Consider the following 24565-nt stretch of genomic DNA (forward strand, 5'->3'; position numbering starts at 1 on the left):
ATTCCTTTGTTTTTTATGTATTTTCTATTTTGATGAGGACTTCAGAAACAAGTCTAGTAATTTATATACAATATAATTGATTTATGCTTCAGGATAAAGCTTGCATTTTTCTCACTTTTAGGCTACTATAGCTCCCTATGTGCATCCTAAGGTCACCTTCGTTCTTTTGGAAGCAAGAAAATGTGGTTAACAAGAGTTAACTAAAATTTCCAGGTCTTTTCTATTCTAAGCTGTTAATAAGATAGAATTCACACATTTTTCTATCATGAAACATAAGTATATGTATATATATAGATATATTATGATAGATAGATACTGCACTCACCCTTAATGCTTTTCACCTGGCCAATCCTTAAATATCTTCCCATACTATGGAAATATTTTATATATTAAATGGAAACAGATTTGGAAAGGCTTCAAAGTCAAAATGCCAAGGTAAATTTCTACTGCATTTTCTTCATAGAGATGAAATAAAAACCATGAAAACAGAGAGATAGAAAATAAAGCTACTTCTTTAAAATATCCAGAAAGAGAGAAGTAAAAGTCACAAACCATAAGGAATGGCTGACTTTGGGGTAGAAAAGAACATTGTGGAATACACACCCCAGAAAGTAGAGTTCTCCCAAAGAGGTGGTGTGACTTCAAGGCTGAGAAAAGCAAGAGCTGGAGACCGGGGATCCATGCTTGAGAAATGTGAGTGGAAGTCACCATAAAAGAAGAAGGGGAAAGGAAGAGATTGCCAGAATAAAAAGGAAGACCAATGAAGGGAACCCAACAGATGGATAACTGAAGCACCTGGGAAATGGAGCCCGGAAAAGGTGATCTAAGTGTGTGTATAACCCTAAATAAGGAAGCATAACTAAATCAAGGAGGTCGTGCATCGGGGCCAGTGTCAGCCTCTGCTGGAACAGGCTGGACCCAGTGATAACGGCTGCCAAGTTGACGGTGGTGACGGGGAGTCTGGGCTGGTGAGCCAGTCGCAAACTCCATCGCTGACACCAGGTCCCTTGCATTCAGGGGCCTATGGAGCAAGGATGGCTCTGGACAGGGAAAGGGGTTAATGGACACACACAGGATGTGCCACCACCTTGATTATTAAGTGTGTCCTCAGTCGTTGGACCCATTTGGTGACCATTTGTGTATATGGAACAAAGGTCCCCACACTTTCATGCCCACACATCGAACTCTCTGCCTAAACCGTTGGGCCAAACCTTATCTCATCTCCATACTTTTCAGCTCCTGACAGTACAGACAAGCAGTGACTTCTTTCCTGTGGGTTAGCAACAGCAGACACTAGCCACCAAGAATCGCTTCCTTCCTTTCTGTGTTTTGGGAGCAACCTTCTTTGGTCCTAAGACAGCAAGTGGACTTGTAAGTAAACCAAGTACATCTTTTTTTTGCCTTCAGTAAAATGGTCTTAATGTTTTTTTCAAGAAGCCATGAATGAGTATTGAGAGAGAGGTATCAATATAGCTGAAGTAGGCGTTACTAGGTTCCAAATGAATGTTGTTCCAAGTCACACTCGTCCACAAGATAAGAGCTTGTGACAGAACACAAATCACAGCACTGTGTCCTCTACTGAGAAGGACCTGCCACCAAACAAACAAACAAAAAGTTAACTGAACTGAACACTATGAACACTGATGTCGTTGATTTGCATTCAGGTGCATGCTCCCTACATTGCTGTACTTACTTTGTTACACCAGTAACAAGTGGTTCACAGAACAATAGCCAGACTGAGGACCTCTATCCACCAACCACTTTGAGTAAGATTGATCTGATCCACTTCTTTGTGTTTTCCTGTGTCTTTAGGGACAGCCTGATCCTGACTGTGCATGTATCACTCCGACTTAATGATTGGGTACCACTGGGCATACCTAAATTTATGGCTTAGTAGCTCAAAGAGCTTCCAGTTTAAGATGGTGTCTTGGGTTTTTTGACATAGTAACTTGTTATCCTGGGCGATTTACCAGGGCCCAGCGGGGGGCAGAGACTGAAGAAATATTTTCCTAAAAGAGAATAGATTTTTGCACAAGAGGGCCCAGTTCTGCTTCTAGACACTAGATGTAATGCTGTGACTTTCCTACTGGGACTTGCCCCAGGCTCTCTAAAGCACTCCTACTTGCAGCAGACAGGAGCTTCCATAGAAGCTATGTGTCTATGCTCAGTGCTTCTCCCCAACAGTCTGACTAGTGAGTTAATCAGTCAGTGGGGCAGGGTAATATATCATTGACCAAATGTGTTATATATATTTTGCCTCCAGAATCCAAAGAGATGCAACAGAAAATTTTAGGGTACCAGATGCAGTCGGTGTTACTTAATCTTGTAGGTGGCTAGTGTGATGCTTTTTGGAATAGCAGGTTGGTCAATATCTCTGTAGACTGGAGAGTGGAGTTAGCCCTGAACTGGGATGATGAAGTCGTACTGCTGGGCCAGATGAAAGCAAACCGCTTCTGGAAATCCTTTGTTAATAAGCAGAAAGGAAAAATCAATTTCAAGATCAATAGCTGCATATCAGGGACCAGGGCAATGTTCATGTGATCCAATAAAAATACCATTTCCGAAATTGTAGCTAAAAAGTGGCTGTCTTCCTTCATCTTTTGTGTGTCTACCGCAGGTTTCTGCCTTGTGGTTATCATGAGATACTCTTCATTTCCTGATACACAGCCATCCTGTTAGATGTTTAAAGTTCCCACGGGGCATGTTAGGAAGAATATTTACAGTATATACTTGTGATCACAGAATCACAGGATTCTTTCTCAAAATGGCTTGTCCTCCCCCTTTCTTTAAGGACTTCTGGGTCTGTAAATACCTTCAGCCTAGAATTGGGTGAGGGTCTATGGCTCATTCAGGTCTCTGTTCGCCAGACTCCGAGTCATCAATGACACTCATTAGGAAGGACATTCGTATATACTGTCCTGCTCTGTAATTTATAAGGGCGCCATCATCAGTTAATGACTGACAAGAAGTGTTTCTGGGTCAAATTGTTCCTTCACTTGTTGTGACTCTGCTGTGCTCACATTGTCACTGGAAGTCAGTTTCTGCAGCTCAGGCTGTGTTGCTGTGTGATCCCACCATTCTACGGAACTGAGGATGTCACATCAATGACAGCACTCCTCATGTCCCCGTTGGCTTTCGGGGAACAGTCACAGCAGCACTTGTAAGTGCTGACGCTTCCCTTGGTGTCTCCCTACCCCCTGGACAGGCCCACGGCGTCATCACGGGATGACATAACAAGCATAGTAACATAGCAAATCTACCCTAGTATTTCTTCTTTAAGTTTTTCAACACTTTCTCAGCAGTATGCCATGGAAGATTTTAATTTAATTTAGATTAATTTAATTAATTTAATTTAATGTAGGCCACATTGAGTATAATTCTCAGTCACTCACCAAATAAATTTTAAAGCCACTATGAGCTGTTCAAGCTACCCCATCAAATTGAGAATCTCTTGTCAGTGTATCCATATAAACACATTTACTTCGATCCCAGATCATCTTTTTCCCCCTCTTATTTATCCTAATGAATCATTCTTGTATATATTGTCTATGTTTTTATTAATTATAATTGCAAACTTATTGCAATTAGTTTGGGTTGATGATAACCTCTCCTGGTAAATAATTTTACTTCTTTTCTTGGAATTGGCCAGAATTTGAGTCTGGCTATGGTCAGGAAACAGACGTTAGAGGTGGTACAAACAGGCCTGAGGACAATAGTTATCTCTTCCAAGGCAACTACTTCAGTTGAGATTGTCATGGGGCCATAGGGCCAGGAGAAGTCTCACTCCTCGAATGGGAAGAACTTCCAGTAGCAAAAGAGGTTCAGCAGTACTGAAGGTATTAAATTATATTGAATGTATACATGGGAATTTGCCCAAACCTTAGCATTTTAACCTTTAGGATCCCACTTTTTAAAATAAGTTCCATACACTAGATTAAGAGACCTAGTCTCATTGTAAATCCGCCTTGCCTTATAATTCACCTGTGGAGTCTGGCTCAGAATTCTATATTCAGAGATCTTGGCTACATGACTGTAAAAAATAAGATAGCATTTCAACACAATCATATAAGTGTCTTGTCTAGTTCTTTATCCATGGCCAGAGTAAGATAAAAAGTTCTTTTTATTTTCTTTTTGCAACTGGAATAAGCAGCATCCCATATACCCCACAGTACTTATCCATAACATTTCTTGTCTCGTTGCTAATATTAGCAATAAAAACTACTACATCAATAGCCACTTAGTCTCCCAAAGCTTCTTTGAACACATGAAACCAAATAACAATTTAAATATCTGATATCAATGTGCATGCCATAGATCACCACTTCCACTAACAATGAAGTCACTATTCCCATCAAATACAATCAGATCAAAAATCCAATTCCAGATTCCCATCCATGGTAGGTAAAATAAATGTCCCCAAAAGATGTCTGTACCCTAATTCCCAGGCAATGGAATTTTGCTGATTAGTGTTAAGACCCCCGAGTTGGAGATATCATCCTGGAGTAACTAGATGGGTCTGGTATATTCAGATGTGAGTCCTTAAAAGTGGAAAGAGGAAGATAAAGAGTGGGTCAGAGTGACAAAATGATAGAAGAAGGAGGGGAGATTCTGGGAGAAGGATTTGCCCCCATGTTGTTACTTTGAACATGGAAGAAAGGTCTCGAGTCAAGAATTGGCCTCAAGAACCTGAAATAACCCTCAGGTGACAGTCGGCAAGGAAAGGAGGTTCTGACTCCAACACCTGCCAGGAACTGAAATCTGCCAACAGTTCACAGGAGTGAGGACGTGATAATCCCTTGGGTCCTGAAAAAGGAACACAGTCTTTTTTTTTAGCTTGGTGAGACTGTATTGGCTTTCAGAACTACGAGATGATAAATTTGCATTCTTTAAGCCTCCAAGTTTGGGATGAATTGTTATAGCAGCAATAGAAAACTAGTGCATCGGCTTTGAGGGCTCTGTAGAAATCACTTCCAGCAGTGTCGGTCAATGCCCAACGAAGATCACAGAACGGATCTGAGAGTTTTTCTGTAGGGAGTCAGGGGTTCTATGACTATTAGAAGAGCGGGTAATGTGACAGCCAAAGAAGCAAGCTCCATCAGCTGAGGCTGAAGCAGTGGTTCCCATGAGTTTGCAGGGCACTGCACAGAGCACAATAAGCTCTGGAAAGCTCCCAACCCCCAGCTCCACCTGAACAGCAAAGTGGGTGGTTTTTATAATCATACCACAAAGCCCCTGTGAATCTGAGAGCACAGCACCTCCCCATGGAGAGCAATGGCCTCTCCTTCCAGGTGCCCATCAGGCACACTGTCCCCCAGGACCTCGCAGAGCAACAGAATCTGGGTAATGTATCTCCTGCCTTGTTCTCCACAGGCAGAGGTGACAAGACAGAGATCTAGTCTCGTACCTTATTTGATAGCAGACAAGCTGTGCAGCCCTCTGGAACTCAGGAAGCTTTGGTAAGCCATGTATTCACTTGGAAAGACAGCATGGGCTCAGAAACATGGTGGGTTGCAAGGATGGATCTGCCACTTAGAAGCTCTGCAGACTTTCTCAAGATCCTTTCATGTTGCACTGATTAAACCCCCGATCTGTAAAGTGAGAATAATGATAAGCATCTAAATTACTCATTGAGGTCTTAGATTAAAAGAGTTAATAAATACAAAGAAGCTTAGATATGTTTTTTGAAAATGTAGTGTTAATTATTATATTGTTCTTCCCCAAAAGATGAAATCTCATCAATGAACTGAATTTAGAAACTGACGTTCAACATTGAAAACATAAGTAAAGACTAAAGCTGAGCACTTGTGGTAATTATGGTTTATAACAGGAAGGAAAGGCCATGAGCCTTGCTAAATTTAATAAATATTAGAAGTTGGAAGTAAAAATAGGAAAGAAGAGATATGGAAGATACCAATTTACTTATCTGTTTCATGGTGAAGAGTCAAAGATGCTATCTAAAAATCTGTAAATCACAAGCATGGTTTGAGTATATTATTAGGAGTTCTCAATGTAAGAAGAAAAAATTACAGAAAACACATCATAAAACGTATTTATAAGCCAGTTGAAGAAACACATACCTGCAAACATCTATGCAAATACCAAAAAGTACTTGAAAGCCCCCCCACAAATTCCACTGCTATATGTTTTCCCAAAACAAATAAGATAAAAACATACCTACAAAAAAGACTTTTACAAGGATATTCGTAGTGATGTTATTCATAATACTCAAAAACTGGAAACCATGTGTCTACTTACTGGAGAAAAGCTAAGAAAATATGCTATGTTCACACAATAGATTTAACAATAAAAAGGAATTAACTGTAAATATATACAACAACATGGATAAGTCTCACAAACTTCATGTTAAGGAAAGGAAGGCAGACACAAAAGAAGATACACAATCTGATCCCATGATGAAAGTCTGAAGAATGTTACAACCCCTAGTGTTACTTTTGTAACCTAGATGTGGTTTCCTGTGGGCACTGAGGATGGACAAGAACAGCATGAGGAAACCCTCTGGGGTCTTGGAGGTAGTTTATATCTTGATAATATAACCAAATACGTTTATCACTTTACTGTTTGTAAATTATGCTTCTGTGAAACAGAACCATAAAATTCAACTTACAGGATGGCAGAGCACAGGGCACACTTACTTGTCATGTGAACGGAAATAGCTGACCTGTCTCAGAGTTAATCAGAACAAAATACAGCAGAAGGCATCTCTAAGCTCTGTATGAGTGAACTTCCTAAAATAACATACATTGAATGTGGAGTATAAGCAAATATATGTGAAGAATTATACAAGAGGTTTATTGTACTTTTTGAATAGCAAAAAATAAAAATGAAACAAATATCAACCAGCATCAGAATGATGAACTAAATTGTGGTACTTTCCCAGGCTGAAATACAAACTTTAAAAAACAAAAGATATCTCCATGTGATTTTATGCAAGGACCACCAAGACGGGCTTTTTCATGAATAAAGCAAGTTACAAAAGGGGTTTTATAGAATGCCTCCTTTTGTGTTAAAAAAAAAATGCATAGTCTTGAAATACATGAAAAAAGCTAATAGAAATAATTCAGGTTATACTAGATCCTTTATTTTATTCTAAGGTAGTAAGACTTGAACCTGGTGAGAAAGCCCAGGGAGAACAGCTTATAGCCTGAAAGGCATCTGCCGAGCGTGACTTCTATGCAGCAGCGGGTCTTCAATGGGTCCCGGCCAGCAAGGCTGTGCCAATCGGGATGGGCAACATCCTTTCAACACTGTCAACTAGACCGCACTCAATGTATTAATTAAATGTCAGGCACCATTTTTGGTGGAAAAAGTAGTTTGGCACAGACAATCTAACTTTGCAAACATCAAAGTGCATTGTTTCCTTCTCCAAATTCTTCAATAAATTCTGAATAAAACAATGTTATATTAGATTGGTAAGCCTGTAAAAACCACGCCTATCCAATAATGGCTGACATTTTGCTGAATCTATCCAGGTAATTAACTCTCATTACTTTCATTTATCAAGTGAGAGTAAGCCAACATTTCTTTTCTCACTGGACGTCAAATTTTGCTAAAATTTGGAATTCAACTTTCTACTCTTTCCCACCCCTCCCACCCCCCCGCCAGTAGGGGAGGTGAGAAGTGACCGGTAATGTGTTAGCATCACATTTGTTCCTGGATCTTTCTTTGGGCTTTCTACAGGTACAGTTATACAATGAAGTAAAACATGACTTGCCAATTGTGTCATTATTCAACAAGGCATTCTCCCCCACCCTGAGGGGTAGCAGCAATAGACAAAACTTCAAGCTTTCCTTTAAGCACCTTATGCAGTCATTGTTCATTGTTTTACACTGTCATATACATGAGGTCACTGTTTTATAACAGACAGAGTAGAAAGCAGACTTGTTCTGTTTGTTTTCATTTGTTTGTTTGGCTGAGAAAGTATGGGATGACAGCAAAGAAGTGGGTCATGGCTGGAATCAAGTCTATTTACCAGTGATGGGTTGGAAGTCCTAAAAATGGTAGAGCAAAGAGCAAAGAGATAAGCCAAAACCACTAATAGAATCATTAGTTAGCAAGCAATCAATAGATAGCAAGACTCTGGACACCACAACAGCTACTTTGTAGTCAACATCAAAGTGCATTGTGATGTTGTGGAAGAAACAGGGAACTCAGCATCAGCCAGGGGCTGCATGGAGAGGCCACACCAGGGATAAGAGTATTGGTCATCTTGGGACAGCAATCCACCACACCCAGAAAAGGGTGGTAGCTGGCGTCAAATAGTCAAAGTTCAAAAAAACTATAACAGACAGTTGTAGTTTTTGGACGCCCAAATTAACCTGGGGTTAGTTTGTAGAGGACCAAAAGGCTGGTGACGAAAGCCATACTTTGATTAGGAATATAAAAGTGAGTTTGTGATCACAATTCAGTTGCTCCTACTATTTCCCTAAAATGGTTCTTGGCAAGGTTACCAATGACCAATTGCTAAATCCAAAAACCAACTCGCAAGCCTTATCTTAATAGACAACTCAGAGGTGGGGCACCTGGGTGGCTCAGTTGGTTAAGCACCTGACTCTTGACTCTTGATTTCAGCTCAGGTCATGATTTCAGAGTTTTGAGATCCAGCCTCACATGCTGGGTGTGAAGCCTGTTTAAGATTCTCTCTCTCCGTCTGCCCCTTGCCCCCTCAAAAAAAAAAAAGTCAAGTCAGAGGTGTTTGGTCCAGTTCATTGTGCCCTTCTACTTGAAACACCTTCATTTGCATCCCAGAGAGTCATGCAATCATATAGTTTTCTTTCTATCTTATCTGGTTGTCCCACCCAAGTATCCTTTGTTGATTTTTTCTTATGTTCCTCTTCTTAGGGTTCATTGTTTGTATCTCCACTTACATGTATTCCTACTCCTTCCAAAAGTGGTCTCAACCACACTTGGGGTTTTAAATGCCATTGATATGCTGAGAAAACACGGGCTTATAACTCTAACCCAGCTGTTCCCTGAAAACCAAACTCAAAAACCCAGCTACCTATGAGACAAGCCTCTTGGATGTCTAATAGGCATCCCAAAATTTGTGTGGTCTTGTCCAGACTTCCCATTTACACCCACTAATCCCTTCTCAGTCTTTCTCAATTCAGTAAATCTCAACTCTATAATTCTAATTGATCAGGAAGTAATCACACTGAAGCTTAACATGTGGCCAGAGTGCTCATGTTGAAATTTAATGCAGATATTATCAATTTCTTCCATTTGCTTTCCAAGGTATACAGAGGAAAAGCCAATCTCTGAAAGTGGCAGGTGACGTCATAACTCTTCTGCCATTACGTTACTGAACTCATCCACTCATAGCTGTCACAACTACAGTGGCTTCCCTGCCTACTCCTCCTCACTGAAGCCAGCTAAATCCAACCAGCTCTCTGCTGGCCATTTCCTCTGCCAATGGCTGCTTCCCCTAGGAATCCACATGGCTTCATTGACTACAAACGTGAGGTTACCAATAGTATCAGTTATCCTTACTGCGTAACACATCATCCCAAACTTGAGTGGCCTAAAACACACAGATTGCCTGTGAGCTCTAGGTTTCTCCCGTGGTCGCAGCCACAGTAGTGGCTATGCCACGATCTTGCCGGAAGACTGACCCAAGGGAGAACTGGCTTCTAAGCTCATGCACGCCATGCAGTTGCTGGCAGACCTCCAGGGAACCACCTGAAGAGACCTTTCAACTTCCCCAGGAGGGCCTCCCCACAAGGCTGCCTCAAGTCATGCAGCTGACTCTGCAGAGGAAAGCCAGAGAGGGGGTTCAACATGAAAGGCATGACCTGTATAAGCTAATCTGATAAAGTGATGGCCCATCACGGTCATATTCTATTTGTTAGAATGAGTCAAAATCCATTCTACAAAGAAATGGAGGGCGCTACATGAGGATTTCGTTACTGCGATACTGGGATCATTGGGTGAACACCACAGAAGTCAGTGAACACATCCACTAGTCTATTTAAAACAGAACAGACTTTTTCTGCCTTACTTTTTCTCCACCTAACAGATTTTTTTTGCCTTTTTATTTTATATTTAAAATTTTACCACCAGAATGTAAGCTCCTTGAGAGTAAGGGTTTTCATCTCTTTTGCTTACTGCTATATGCCTAGGCATTCAACAATATTTGTTGACTCTTCTGAGTCTTTGTTGACTATGTAAGGTTTGTTTCAATGCGGTCTCAGAGATGCTATGACTTTACTAAACGGAATGCTTGTCAGTCAGCCCTACTTTTTATAAAATATTTTCTGTTATTGAATGGAAATCTATCTTGTTAAAAAAAAAAGAAGGCAGTGTCTTAGGACTGGTGTTACAGGATACTATACCATAGGTGGCTTATAGAAAACAGAATTTTATTTCTCAGTTTTGGTGAGTGGGAAATCCAAGATCAAGGCACTGGGACGTGCATGTTCTGGTGAGGACATGCTTCCTGCTTTATAGACAGTGTCTCCCTGCTGTGTCCTCACAGGGTGGAAGGGGTGAGGGAGCTCTCTGTGGTCCCATTTATAAGGGCACTGACCCCATTCATCTGGCTCCACCCTATGACCTAAGTACCTCCTAAAGGCTCCATCTCCTAATGCTATCACACTGGGTATTAGGTTTTCAGCATATGAATGTGAGGGGAAGGGGGCAAACATTCAGAACATAATAGGCAGGGTGATAGGGTATTATGGGATTATGTATAAATGGATATGGTTGCTCCAAAGAGGGAGGGATTGATTAACAGGAGTTGGGTGGGAGGATTTTCAGGCTGTGAAAATTGCAGAGAATAGAGAGAGGGTCTTTGGACTTGAAAGAAGGGCAATTTCTAGATATAGAAGAGGAACCAAGAAAGCATAAACAAAGGCATGAAGCATAAGAAAGTATCATCAATCATATCATATCTATCTATCTATCGATCATCTCTATCAATCTTTTTTTTTTTAAAAGATTTTATTTATTTATTTGACAGAGACATAGCGAGAGAGGGAACACAAGCAGGGGGAGTAGGAGAGGGAGAAGCAGGCTTCCCGCGGAGCAGGGAGCCCGATGCGGGGCCCGATCCCAGGACCCTGGGATCATGACCTGAGCCGAAGGCAGACGCTTAACAACTGAGCCACCCAGGCGCCCCTCTATCAATCTTTATGTATCTATTTATGTATCATCTGTGTATCTCCATCAATTTTTATAATTTATTCTATCATCTATCTAGCTAGCTAGCTAGCTATTTATCATCTATTTACCATCTCTCTTTTATTCAATCTATCTATCATCTATCTATCTATTGTATGTTAAATGCAATGTACATGGCTGGAGAGCATATGGAAGGGAGTAATGAGAGACTGGGCTGCACAGGAAGTGTGCAAGCAGCCTCTGAAGGATACAATAAGCTGTGCTAAAGATATTTTGGGCTCACATGTAGGTAAGATCTGTTTCATAGTAGACCTTCTAACTGTTTAAAATGGTGAATTAGCCAAGACAGAGGATGGGATATATATATTCCATAAAGACATATACATAACTATAACTTCTAATTAAATTTTAATAAAAATTTTGTGAAAGTATTCTTAATTCTAGCATTCAGTGGTTGTCCTGTTGGGAACATAAAGAATTCGTATCATGCTTCATTCATATTCTTTCTGGACCTATATTCATATAAAGTTAAGACTAAACATGAGCTGTTTAGTGTTGCAAAATATTCCCCATCCTCTATGTGCAACTAATGAAAACATACACTATTTATGATTGTGTCTTCAACCACATATTGAAATACAAAATACAGCATGATAATAAATGCTCAACAAGATGATGAGGACTGATTCTTTGTTATGTAATTATATGTTACATTCATGCTATCTGAAAGGAACAATTTACCTGGTTAATTAAATTATCTTTCCTTTAACATCGAAGCCCCTGCTGCTCAGATCACTCCCACAACCCAGTGTCCATCTCTGACAATGTTCCAGGACAATCCATGGATCTGTATAACATCTGGACACTATCATCTTTCATTTCAGACATAGGGAAAATGATGGGGAGAAACATTTCTCGGGGTCTGAATAGTGTTAGTCAAGAGACTGGATGTTTCAGCTTCCTGCGTGCACCAGGATGGAACCAAGAAATGATTCCGAGTGATGAAGTGAGTGATCCCCAGGTTCTGTGACATATTTATGTGTTGGGGTAAGTGGGAAGGGGATTCTTAGACATGGTAGCCTCTAAAACCTGAGGCTCAGGATAGTGGTTCCTCTTGCTTGGGATAAAGACTATTTTCAATAGGAAATCATCTACATTCTTACTACCTCTATAACTGTCCCTGTTGGGGGAAAAAAAGAAAATAAAAAATCCTCAAATTCTACCAAAACTGTCCACAGTTCTAAGATTTTCACAGTTCCTTCCTGGGGAATCTATGTTGAATCTACTTACTTACATTCCTGATTTCTCTGTCAAGCACATATTCCACGATCCATTATATTAGTCACTCACTAATATCCATGACCCACTTCTCACATTCTGTCCCTGCCTCACAAATCCATTTCTCAATGAATCAACGAAAATGCTACTTTCAAATAAGCCTGTACCTGGCTCCTCAGAACTTCTCTTTTTATTGAAGTATATATGACATACACTATCCCAACACATTCAGGTGTGTGTCATAGTGATTTGATATTCTTATATGTTAGGAAATGCTCATCCTGATGAGTCCAGTTACCATCTGAAACCACAAAGAGTTACTACAATATTATTGAGTGTATTCTCTATGCTGTGCATTACATCCCCAGAACCTATTTATAGATTTTTGTGGCTGAAATCCTGTACCTCTTCATCCCCTTCACCTGCTTCACCCACTCCCAACCTTTCCCCTCTCTGGTAATGTATCCATGTGTCTGTTTCTGCATTGTTTTGTGTTGTGTGTTCCTTTTTGTGTCTCTCAGATTCCATGTACACCTTCTTAACAAACTCTTCTACATGGGGGCCTTAAAGATAGACATTGCCTGTAGCCTTCCCTGGTGCAGAAAGGCAGTTCTCACCAGAACAAGACCATGCTGGCTCCTTGATCTTGGACTTCTTGGCATCCAGAACTGCAAGAATTACGTTTCTGTTGTTTATAAGCTACCAAGTGTGAGGTAATGTGCTACAGCAGCCTGAACTGCTGAAAAGAAACTCTCTTTTGATTTTCTCCCTTCTCCCCCTCTTCAAGGGTGAGCTCTGAGACGCTTTGTGCACACTGTTTCCATTGCCAAACACGCCTGGCGCCCTGCCTCCTGGCATTGCCCGCCATGTCTCAATCTCAAGGACTCACTCTGGTTTCTGCCCAAACAGTCCATAGTGGTGTTTTCTTTCTTTCTTTCTTTTTTTTCTCAATGAGATCATAAAGGGCTTTCTTATTCATGGATATAATAAGCTTTTCTAATCATTATCTTAATGATTGCCCCAATTAATGGCATTCCGACAGCACCAAGAGTGACCATTCCTTTCCCTCTGCACTTCTGAGAGTGAACTCTTCAGGGAGCTTCTCTGTCCAGTGCTCCTGGTTTTCCTCTTAACTCTCGGGATGCTCCTTTTGCCTCAGAACATGGCATTTTCTCTTCTAATCTTTTTATCATGCCACTGCTCTTGAAACTATACTCTTTGTGAAGACATGTATGCTTTGATTTCTAAGTCTATTTTCATCCCATGGCTCTCTCCTGGGCTTCCTGCCTCAAGTTCTGACTGCTTCTTGTAATTAAAATCCATAATTCTGACTTCAAAGTTGTGGACCATACATACTTCGAGTATATAAAAAAGTAGAAACAATGGTTGAGCTATAATGTTCAAACATTAAAAGACTAATACATCAAGTTATATACTGAGTTGATTTAAACTATCACGATAAAAAGATAGGAAAACATTTTGTAGTATCAATTGTAATATATTATAACTTCTACTGTTAGAAATCATACATTAAGAATAGGAACTGATTATGAAAAGTATTTAGTGATAAAATGTTTTTTTGCCCAAAAGTAAAGAAATTAGAAAATCAAACCAATATTTGATTTCAAGTAATTATATTTAAAAATATTTTCTATTTGATTTTGTGTACAGTGTCCTTTTAATAAGTGAATGCATGTTTATAAATTCAACTTTCCTTTTCAAAAGAGCAGCATGAATAATACATTATCAGTATAACATCCAATTAATATCACTATCAAAACCCAAATCATTATGCTATGAAGTAATGAGAAAATGCCAAGAGAATAATGGAAAATAAAAAGTTATTTATCAAAAACCTACCACTCAAAATGCTTTAAAAAAGTACAATAAATATTTGTGGGGCCAAAAAGCATTAACATGAATACTAAAAACGTGTTGTTTACAATCTTGCAATAAGATAAACTGCTTGTTCACATTAAAGACTGCCCAAATCCCTGGAATCAAATGTTAAGATTTGCTTGCGTGAGGACATATATTCCAACTCCATCACCATTCCAATACTTGCGCTATAGCTCAGGAGCTTAACTGACTTTTGTGTGGCACCCAGTGAGAGTCTGAATTCTACTCCATACCGAATGACCCTTGCTTGAGGAATTCAGGATTATGGCCTTGTCTACACTTGCTTTTTTGTGAGCTTAATCCACTCCAACCCAGGAAACAGAACAACGTGAAACAAAATGGCCAATTTTGAGACCTGCATTTGTCCAGTGTAAGGCACTGAATAAGCCAATGGGAAAGAAAAGGATCTGGAGACAGTCTCCTAGCTGCATTTGCTAAGGATTTCAGCAATACAGGGTGAGTCCTACCAGTTAATACCAGACGTACCAGATCTACACTGAGTTGTACATAATTTGTTCTACAATGACGTTTTCTGTTTTGGTTTATCCCTTTTTCCTTACTAGTTTATGAGCCAGCAAAGAAAACCTCAGCTATTAAAGGAGGCCCTGGTCAAGGATGAGATCCATGATGAGCTAGTTTGATCATCCTGTGGTCTCTGAGCAAGTCTGTATCTGGTCTAGGCTAGTCTCCAGAGCTGACCAACCCTTTCCTCTGCATTCCTCCTGCACTCAGATCTGGCCTCTATTACTCTTGCAGTGGGTGTGAGGCACAGCACCTGTTGGGGGTTCCCTGGGCCCCACTTATGCAATCTTTATCATGACAAGAGCAGAGAGAGTAGGAAATGGATAATGGCTAAGAGAGAGAGAAAGAGTCCTAAGAATGGACCACACTCAGAATGAAAAGCATGTAACATGTTTAACTTGTCACACTTTGTCACCCAGAAAGCTCCGAACTCTGGAGCTCGATGTTGTGTTTGATGTTGATGCTAGACATTACCCTCTTCCTGGATCTACATGCAGACTCATGGAAATTAAAGACACTTTGAGCTTAGTAGGCGGGTGCACCCCAACTCTAACACATGTGTTATGTCTAAGCTGTATCTGTTCTGCCACCCAAAGTAATGAAATGTATCAGGGATGTTGGAAATCACAGTATAGAGATGGGTGGAGGTGGGTAGGTCTACACTCACACACACACACACACACACACACACGAGTGTGTAACAATATACCATGGAGTGATATAACAATATAACATTTGTGATAAGTGCACAAATAGCAAAAGAGACCCACAACATTTCCCTACGTGTAAGAACTGATTTTAGAAGTACAACAGCTATTACATATGACAATGCAAGTCTGCAGTGAATTCTTCTGATTTATTTTATTAATTTGTAATCAACTAAAAAATAATACAACCCAACACATATCAAAGAGTATGGTAGAGAGCTATGGGCTGGGCAAGCACATCTATTTGATTCAGGAAGTGTTTTCGTTTAATTTTTTTTCAATAATGTAAAAAAAACCTTTGGCCAAATCCACATCTTAGTTTTGCCTGTCTCTCTTTTGATCAGTAAGAGAGCTCAGTGGCTGACGTTTCCACATGAACCTTTTCTTCTGAGTATTTTCATGATCATTTCATAGTTCCATATATTGATTACTGATTGAATGAATAAACATTTCAATATTTTAACCAACGTCCTGAGTAATTTTCTAACATAGAGATAAGTTTGTAAAGGCGTATTATTGCAGAGGAAAGGGGCTTTAAAAACATATGGACCCTGGGGCGCCTGGGTGGCTCAGTCGTTAAGCGTCTGCCTTCGGCTCAGGTCATGATCCCAGGGTCCTGGGATCGAGCCCCGCATCAGGCTCCCTGCTCTGCGGGAGGCCTCCTTCTCCCTCTCCCACTCCCCCTGCTTGTGTTCCCTCTCTCGCTGTGTCTCTCTCTGTCAAATACATAAATTAAAAAAAAAATCTTAAAAAAAAATAAAATAAAAACATATGGACCCTAACCTAAAAGCAAGATGGCACGGAATAGTTATTTTGCACTATGTGAATTAACATTCTATTTTATTCATGTATGTTATTTATAAGGTGCCTAAAATAGAAGCATTACAATTAAGTTAATGATCATTTATTTTACTCTTTTTCATTTGTTTAATTAAAAGTTTAGGTATTTACATGCACCTGGAACTATCAAGTGTGCATATGTGCATATAAAATTCCTGCTGCAAGCCTGAAACCCCAGTGTCATCATTTCATTGTTTCAACAGGAAGATCCTGAGGCCTGGAGAGAATAATGTGTAGCAGAAGGAAGATCCCAATCCAGCTCTGTAGGACACCAGAGTCAGATAAACTAAGTCAGTTTCTAATGCTATTTTGGAGGGGTTTGTGCCCATTCAGTGTGGTCAAACACTACACAAATCTTTCAGAGGTACTTAAAGGTACCCTTGGAAATGGTTGGAATCAGGATCTGGGATGAAGAGGAGGAAGTCCCGAGCTCATGGATGCAGCAAATGGCTGGGAATACAGTTGCCTCACCTACCCTGGAGACATAGCATTAGGGGGGACAAGCAGCTAAAGCTGCCCAGGGTCATCTGGCACACTCTGGCTGAAGCACCAACTTGCACATATTGGCCTGGACACCCAGCATCTGCCAGCAGCCTCAGGGCTTGTGCTTTTGACATGAGCTTTGGGCATCTCCGTGGAACTCTGGGTACCTCCAGGTAAGGTGCTACCTCAAGGAGCACTTCCTGTCTGGAGTAACTGACTTAGTGCCAGATGGCATCCTTTTTGCCCATTTCTTTCATGTCTCCTTTGGAATCTCAAACTAAATCTCACCTCACCCAATTAAGCTCTCTGTCCCTCTCTTTCCCCTTGGCATATCTTGTTATATCGGTCATCGGCATTACTTATCTCTTGCCTTCAGTCTAAAAGAATTAAAGTTATCCAGTGCTCCATCTGAGTGTTGTCTTCTAATCTCAGAACCTGGATTGCCAGCACACTTGGCCTATTTCTAGATCAGGCCTATTAACTCAATCAGAGAGGCAAAGCAGGACTCTGTCCAAATTTCTGGGAGGAGGTAGGAGCAGCAGGGAGAGACTGGAGATTCTGATCGTTGACACATTCTGTAAAAGGTGAAGTAGTTACCGTGTTATGTTGGCCTAACCTCAAGTTGTATAGTCTCTTATTCACAATGCAAATTTAATGAAATCATAGCAAACATGATAGTAGATAATTATTTTAATAACACCAAACATTAGTCAATCAAGACATTGAATTATTTTGTAAAATGGGGGACTCTAAGAATATCTTCAGCATAAGGATGGGAGATGGAGATCCCATATAAGCAGTCCCACTGTGACAGGGTGATTTGTCATTTGTCATTTTATCATTTATAATGAAAGTTCAGTGAATGGTGACTCATAATTCAATGAATAACCATGATGAAAAGTACTAGCTGTATTCCACCACTGATTTTTAGCTCTCAGGTTTTGGGGATGGATGATGATTTACTTTGAAATCCAGGCTGTAAAAATGAAGAATATACTGAAACTTTTATAAGACATTTACAAAACTTTGTATTTTTGCTTCATACACAGCTATAATATTTATTAAATCACCAAATTCTTTGGAGCCTTTATTTAGGCTTTTTAGACAATTCTTTGATACACAAAAGTCATCACTGCCTATTTGATTCCAATATGTAGTATCCACATATTTATAGGCATATAAATTGTTATTCTTTTTTTTTTTTTAAGATTTTTATTTATTTATTTATTTGAGAGAGAGAGAATGAGAGACAGAGAGCATGAGAGGGAGGAGGGTCAGAGGGAGAAGCAGACTCCCTGCCGAGCAGGAAGCCCGATGCGGGACTCGATCCCGGGACTCCAGGATCATGACCTGAGCCGAAGGCAGTCGCTTAACCAACTGAGCCACCCAGGCGCCCCAATTGTTATTCTTTTTTAAAAAAATTAGAATCACATTCAATAGGTTGTTTTAGTAAAATTGGGATGTGTCTTATATACCAAAGTGATGTATATGAAGATGGATTTTTCTGGCTTTAACTTCAAAGATGCATGCTTTGGATCTTTGGATATCTACTCTTGACATATATTTGGGGCAAAAAATATTAGACAGGAATGCAAAAATGAGGTATCTTTCTAAGAGTATCAATCTATATTTATGCTACATCCACAGAGATTTTATTAGAATCTCCAAAAATAACATCAGGCATATGAATGTGGAATCACTTCTGAGGTGATTCTGATATGCACCCTGGTTAAACTACAGAGTAAAGAAGGTGAATGTTTCTAATAGACACAAGGAGGAAGAAAGAGATGCAAGGACTGAACAAAGACATCTAGTTCCAAAATAAAAAGTGAGTTAATAAGAATATTTAAAGGGAAGCTGTGATAAACATGGGAGAGATACTCAAAATGAATTGACAGGTTCACAAGGATAGCTACAGTCCAGTTATGTGTTCCAGTTATGAACAGCATCCATGGGATCTGAGTCCCCACCTCCTAACACCATCCCCTGAGAGCAGCTAAGGAATATGTAAGCATGTCCTGGAATCTAGATTATGTTATGGATTTGAGAGTAGTACTGGGAAAGCTTTGCTACAGTCAGAAGACATGAATTGTGGAGGATATTTAGTCTTGAATTGTTTATAATAAATGAAGTAGTCTTGGTGATGATAAAGCATGAGCCAGAGAGATGGTAGACAAAATAGCAAATAATACTTAAAGATGGGGTTCGGTAAACAATATATGCTTGTGATTTCATTCATTTATCTTCTCTGCCAATATTCACTGAGTGCTGGCTCAGCTGAGGACATTGTGATGAATGTGCTAACTTAACATCACTCTGGACCAGCTATTTTCAGTCTTGCTGAACATTTGGATCCACTCATGGATCTTACAGAAAATCTTGGTAACATGTCCTCACCTCCCATAATCTAGAGATTCTGATTTCTTTCATCTGTGGTGAGATCCAGGTTGCAATAATTGTTTAACGTTTCCCAGAACCTAGAAGAGAGCAAGGCAGTGACCTCCTTGACCTCATAACAACTTCTTACTAGATACATCTCCCAAGGCAAGGGAAAAAAAAAGCAAAAATAAACTATTGGGACTATATCAAAACCAAAAGCTTCAGCACAGTGAAGGAAATAGTCAACAAAACTAAAAGGCAACCTACAGAATGGGAGAAGATATTTCCAAATGACATATCTGATAAAGGATTAGTATCCAAAATATATAAATAATGTATAAAATTCAACACCCTAAACATTAATAATCCAATTATAAAATGGGCAGAAGACATGAATAGACATTTTTCCAAAGGAGACATATAGATGGTCAACAGACACATGAAAAGATGCTCAATATCACTGGTTATCAGGGAAATACAAATAAAAAGTACAATGAGATACCACCACACACCTGTCAGAATAGCTAAGACTAACATTATAGGAAACAACAGGTGTTGGTGAGGATGTAGAGAAAAGGGAACCCTCTTACACTGTCGTTGGGAATGCAAACTGGTGCAGTCACTCTGAAAAGCTGTAAGGAGGTTCCTCAAAAACTTAAAAATAGAACTACCCTATGATTCAGCAATTGCACTATTAGGTATTTACCCAAAGGATACAAAAATACTGATTCAAAGGGATATGTGCCCCCTGATGCTTACAGCAGCATTATCTACAATAGCCAAATTATGGAACTAGCCCAAATGTCCATCAACTGATGAATGGATAAAGAAGATGTGGTGTTTTGTGTGTTTGTTCAGAAGCAAACAATACTAAAAGAAAAAAAAAAAAAAGAAGCAAACAATACTAATTCCTCACTTGACAGAAAGAGCAGATGATGTTAAATGATATATTCAAGGTAAATCACGAGCACAGTAATATTTAGACAGGTCTACTTCTGTATCTTAGCACTGGAATATTCCTGAGCCATAAAAAGAATGAAATCTTGCCATTTGCAATGACATGGATGGATCTAGAGAGTATTATGCTAAGTGAAATAAGTCAGAGAAAGACAAATACCATATGATTTCACTCATATGTGGAATTTAAGAAACGAAAAAAAAAAGGGGGGGGAAAGGAGAGAGAGAGACAAACCAAGAAACAGACTTTTAACTACAAAGAATAAACTGATGGTCATCATAGGGGAGGTGAGTGGGGGTGGGTTAAATAGGTGATGGGGATTATGGAGTGCACTTGTTGTGATGAGCACCAGGTGTTGTATGGAAGTGACGAATCACTAAATTGTACAACTGAAACTAATATTACACTGTATATTAACTAACTAGAATTTAAATAAAACTTAAAATAAATAAATAAATTTCCCAGATTATTCTAATGTTGAATTGGGAATCTCTTCTCTACAATGAAAGTGACTTTATGTCAACATATTAGAGGTATTTTATAAGATTAAGGAATATGAATAATTGCAAAATATTTACTAAAACGAAGATAGTTTATAGTTCATATAGAACTTGAAATATTAAAATGCGGTTTTCTTAGGAAAGGAATTTTAGTAACAAGAGTTAATACATATTTGAAGGAGAAGAATTTGTCTCATGAAAACAGAGAAGAGAATACTAATTCCTAGAGACAACATGCCACACTACAAGACAGAAAATATAATATAAAATTAATAGGTTTGACATTGAGAGAGGTAATGTTGCCAAACAAGAAGGCAGGTTTGTTCTGAATAACAATAGATAATTTTGTGTGGGTTGATAGAGTACAAAACCAATGTGAATAAATTAAACACACACACACACACATATTTCTAGCTAGGTCTTCAGATTTTTGCTTGTTAACTCCAATGCTGATGCACAGCTGGATGAGAGTTAATTAATACATTTAGCAATAGGTAGAAAATCTTCACTGGTTATGACATCATACTTTGTTGTTTTCACCTGCCATCCCTATTTTAGGAAACTAATAAGCACATTAAGCATAACTCAAATATTAAGACTAGTTATTTCTAGATATAACAATATTTTTATGTTGCTTTAAAGTATAAAAGATAATTTTCACATATATCATTTCAATGTTGTCACAGCTGCTACAGTTAAAAGAGGTAATAGATGCGAAAGTGTTTTTTAATTCCTCCTTGCTGTCTTCTTTGTAATGATAGCAGGACAGATGTTATTTTCCTCACTTGACAGAAAGAGCAGATGATGTTAAATGATATATTCAAGGTAAATCACGAGCACAGTAATATTTAGACAGGTCTACTTCCGTATCTTAGCTCTTTCCACACCTATCATCCCCTCATGCAAATGCTCACACACATATGTACATGTGCACGCACACACACCCTTTTACAAATTACAGGTACCTATATCTCTAATTGCACCTAGCTATACCTATGCGCACACATATTCACATCCATGCACATTCCATACTTACAGTGTTTGTATTAGTGTATTTCATCACCACCTCAACAACAAAAAACAAACAAAAAACAAAGAGACTGTAGGATGGACAATGAAATGGAATTTTGAATTCATCTGATTCAAAGTATCACCCAAAGTCTGTGTCAGGTGTATGTTGAAATTCTCCCAGTAACGGGAAGCTTCCATGTCACAAGGTGCTTAAAGATCTCTCTGCATAATAAATGTACTCCTTTCATATTTATCTGAGCATTTTGTTCCTGAAAAAGGTCAACCATCAGGTCCGATGTACTTCCTGAAGCTGGACAAATCTATTTAAGGCCGGTTCTCACACAGGTCCTCCTGTGGTGCTGTACCCTCCAGACTCAACAGGAAGCAGGTGCGCGAGGGTGAGCCCTGCCACCTGTTACGTACCAGACAGCGTGTACTCTACACACACTCCCATATCAATCCTCATAGCTAACCTGCCAGAGGTGTTGTTTTTATGTTCTTTTTAGATGAATCATAGAGTCGACGATGTGAGCAGATATTCCACACAGCAGCTGAAGGCCACAATCCCAATGACACCTTGGTCTCTGTGGTTCAACAGCACATCTGCTTCCCTGATATTATGATCCCCACCCACCCCTAAGAGGAACAGGAATTTGAAATATTTCCACAGATTTTCCTAACACATCAGGTTGGATTACTTACAGCAAACCAGATTTGGGTAACTTGTTGGGAATTTAACTTCCTCTACATTTTTCTTTGATCTTTAGGATGTTTGATCCAAGAGCTGGGTGAAAACAACAGGCAGAGATGGACTGGCAGAAAGGTGAGGGGATCTATGAGAAAGTATAAAGAAATGGCTCCATTTTTATACCCTACTGTGTTGTACACACACCTGCCACTCCTATTCATCCTTTCTTGATGAACCTGATAGGTTCTCATTTTATTTGACCTGCTTGCCTGATCTGTATTTCCATCTCCCACCTGCTTTGGTTCCATTCTGTAGGGCTGTGTCAGGAACCTTCACTCCTAGGGCAAACCCAGGAATCCCCACTCCATTTATTCAGAAGCTGTTTAGGACAAATACAGTTTTTCAGATTGTGCATGGAAGGGTTCTTACAAACTTTAGTGGAGTGGTGGTCCCCTCTGCTTTACCTCTGACTCTTTAATCCCTCTTCACGCTTTCTCTATTTCTTCTATAGCTCGGACAATATCAGGGTATCCCTTTATGTATGCAAAATATGGCCTGAGAATATTACAAAGAGGAAGCCATCTATCACAGTCAGCAAGTGAACCAGTTTTCTTCCTCTAAGTGCATCCTCAAGGGAAATTTTTTTCAATTTCTGACCCGCCGTAGTTTCTTGGATTTAGCGCAAGAACACATTGCAAGTGTAGAACATTCTGAGACCTCATAAGAAATTTAATATCTTTATAATGAGAAAAAAAGAAGAATGGCTTCACCTTTAATTATGTATCTACAACAACAAAGAAAGAAACACTTTATAAAGCACCCAGTTTTATTCAAGGTAACATGCTCAGGGCTGATCATAAAGAATAAATAATTCCTGTCCAAGACTTTACAAAGCAATCCTTTCTTCTCACCTCTCTGGAGAGAGCATGTTTTATCTAACTTGGATTTCCACATGAATTAATCTATTTCCATTGGGGCATATGAACATTGAAGTGTTTCTTGTGGGTTACTCTGTATTTGCAGAATGATCTTTTTCTTTAAACAGTGCTGTATTAGTCAAAATGCCTTCCAAGTCCAGGCTACATGTGACACAGTCATTCTCATTTTTCCACAGCTCATCTCCATTTTACTTTCACACCTGAAGATTGAACATTCATTTTTCAGAACTATGCCAAGGTGATGGATATGATATTGAAATTCTTTCTTACTGCCAATTTACCATTTTGGAGCATTTTCTTAGATCATTACAATGAAAGGGTGATGGGTCCATATGCAATTCTAATCTTCATATAACCATAAGACTTCATTGAAAACGCAGGTAAATTTACCTGGTATCTAAAATACATTCAAACTAATACTATGCTTTAGCTTTTAAAACATGCACATCAGTTATAAATAGACAAGTAGAAAAATATCACATTTAGATTACTCTTGAAATCAGTGAAGAAAAGGAACAAAAATTTAAGGGAGCCCATTTTGGCCTTGGCAATAAGAGCAAAACCCTATGGGTACCTCTGGGAGGAGGGGACTCAGATGTTTGATGGGAAATATTGAGAATAGGGCAGGCTTTCTTTATCCATTCATCTGTCAATAGAGAGGGTGTTCCCATATGTTGGCTATTGTGAATAATCCTGCAGTGTACATGGGGGAGCAGATATCTCCTCACGATAGTGATTTTGTTTTATTAGGATATATACCTAGAAGTGGGATTTCTGGATCATATGGTAGTTGTATTTTTAACTTTTTGAGGAACTTCCATGCTGCTTTTTAGTGTCTGCACCAATTTATATCCCCACCAACAGTGCACAGGGGTTCCCTTTTTCTCCACATCCTCACCAACATTTTTTATCTCTTATCTTTTTGATGAGAGCCATTCTAACAGGTGTGAGGTGGTATCTCAATGTCATTTTGATTTTCATTTCCTGATGATTAATGATGCTGAGCATTGTTTCCTGTACCTGTTGGCCATTTGAAAATCTTTGAAAAAAATGCCTATTTAGGTCTTTGCCTACTTTTTAAAAAAAAATCTATTGTTATGTTAATCACCATACATTACATCATTAGTTTTTGATGTAGTGTTCCATGATTCATTGTTTGGGCAAAACACCCAGTGCTCCATGCAGAACGTGCCCTCTTTAATACCCATCACCAGGCTAACTCATCC

The sequence above is a fragment of the Leptonychotes weddellii genome, chromosome 2 (genome assembly GCF_054177405.1).
Source record: "Leptonychotes weddellii isolate Sample4059 chromosome 2, ASM5417740v2, whole genome shotgun sequence".
Classification (NCBI taxonomy): domain Eukaryota; kingdom Metazoa; phylum Chordata; class Mammalia; order Carnivora; family Phocidae; genus Leptonychotes; species Leptonychotes weddellii.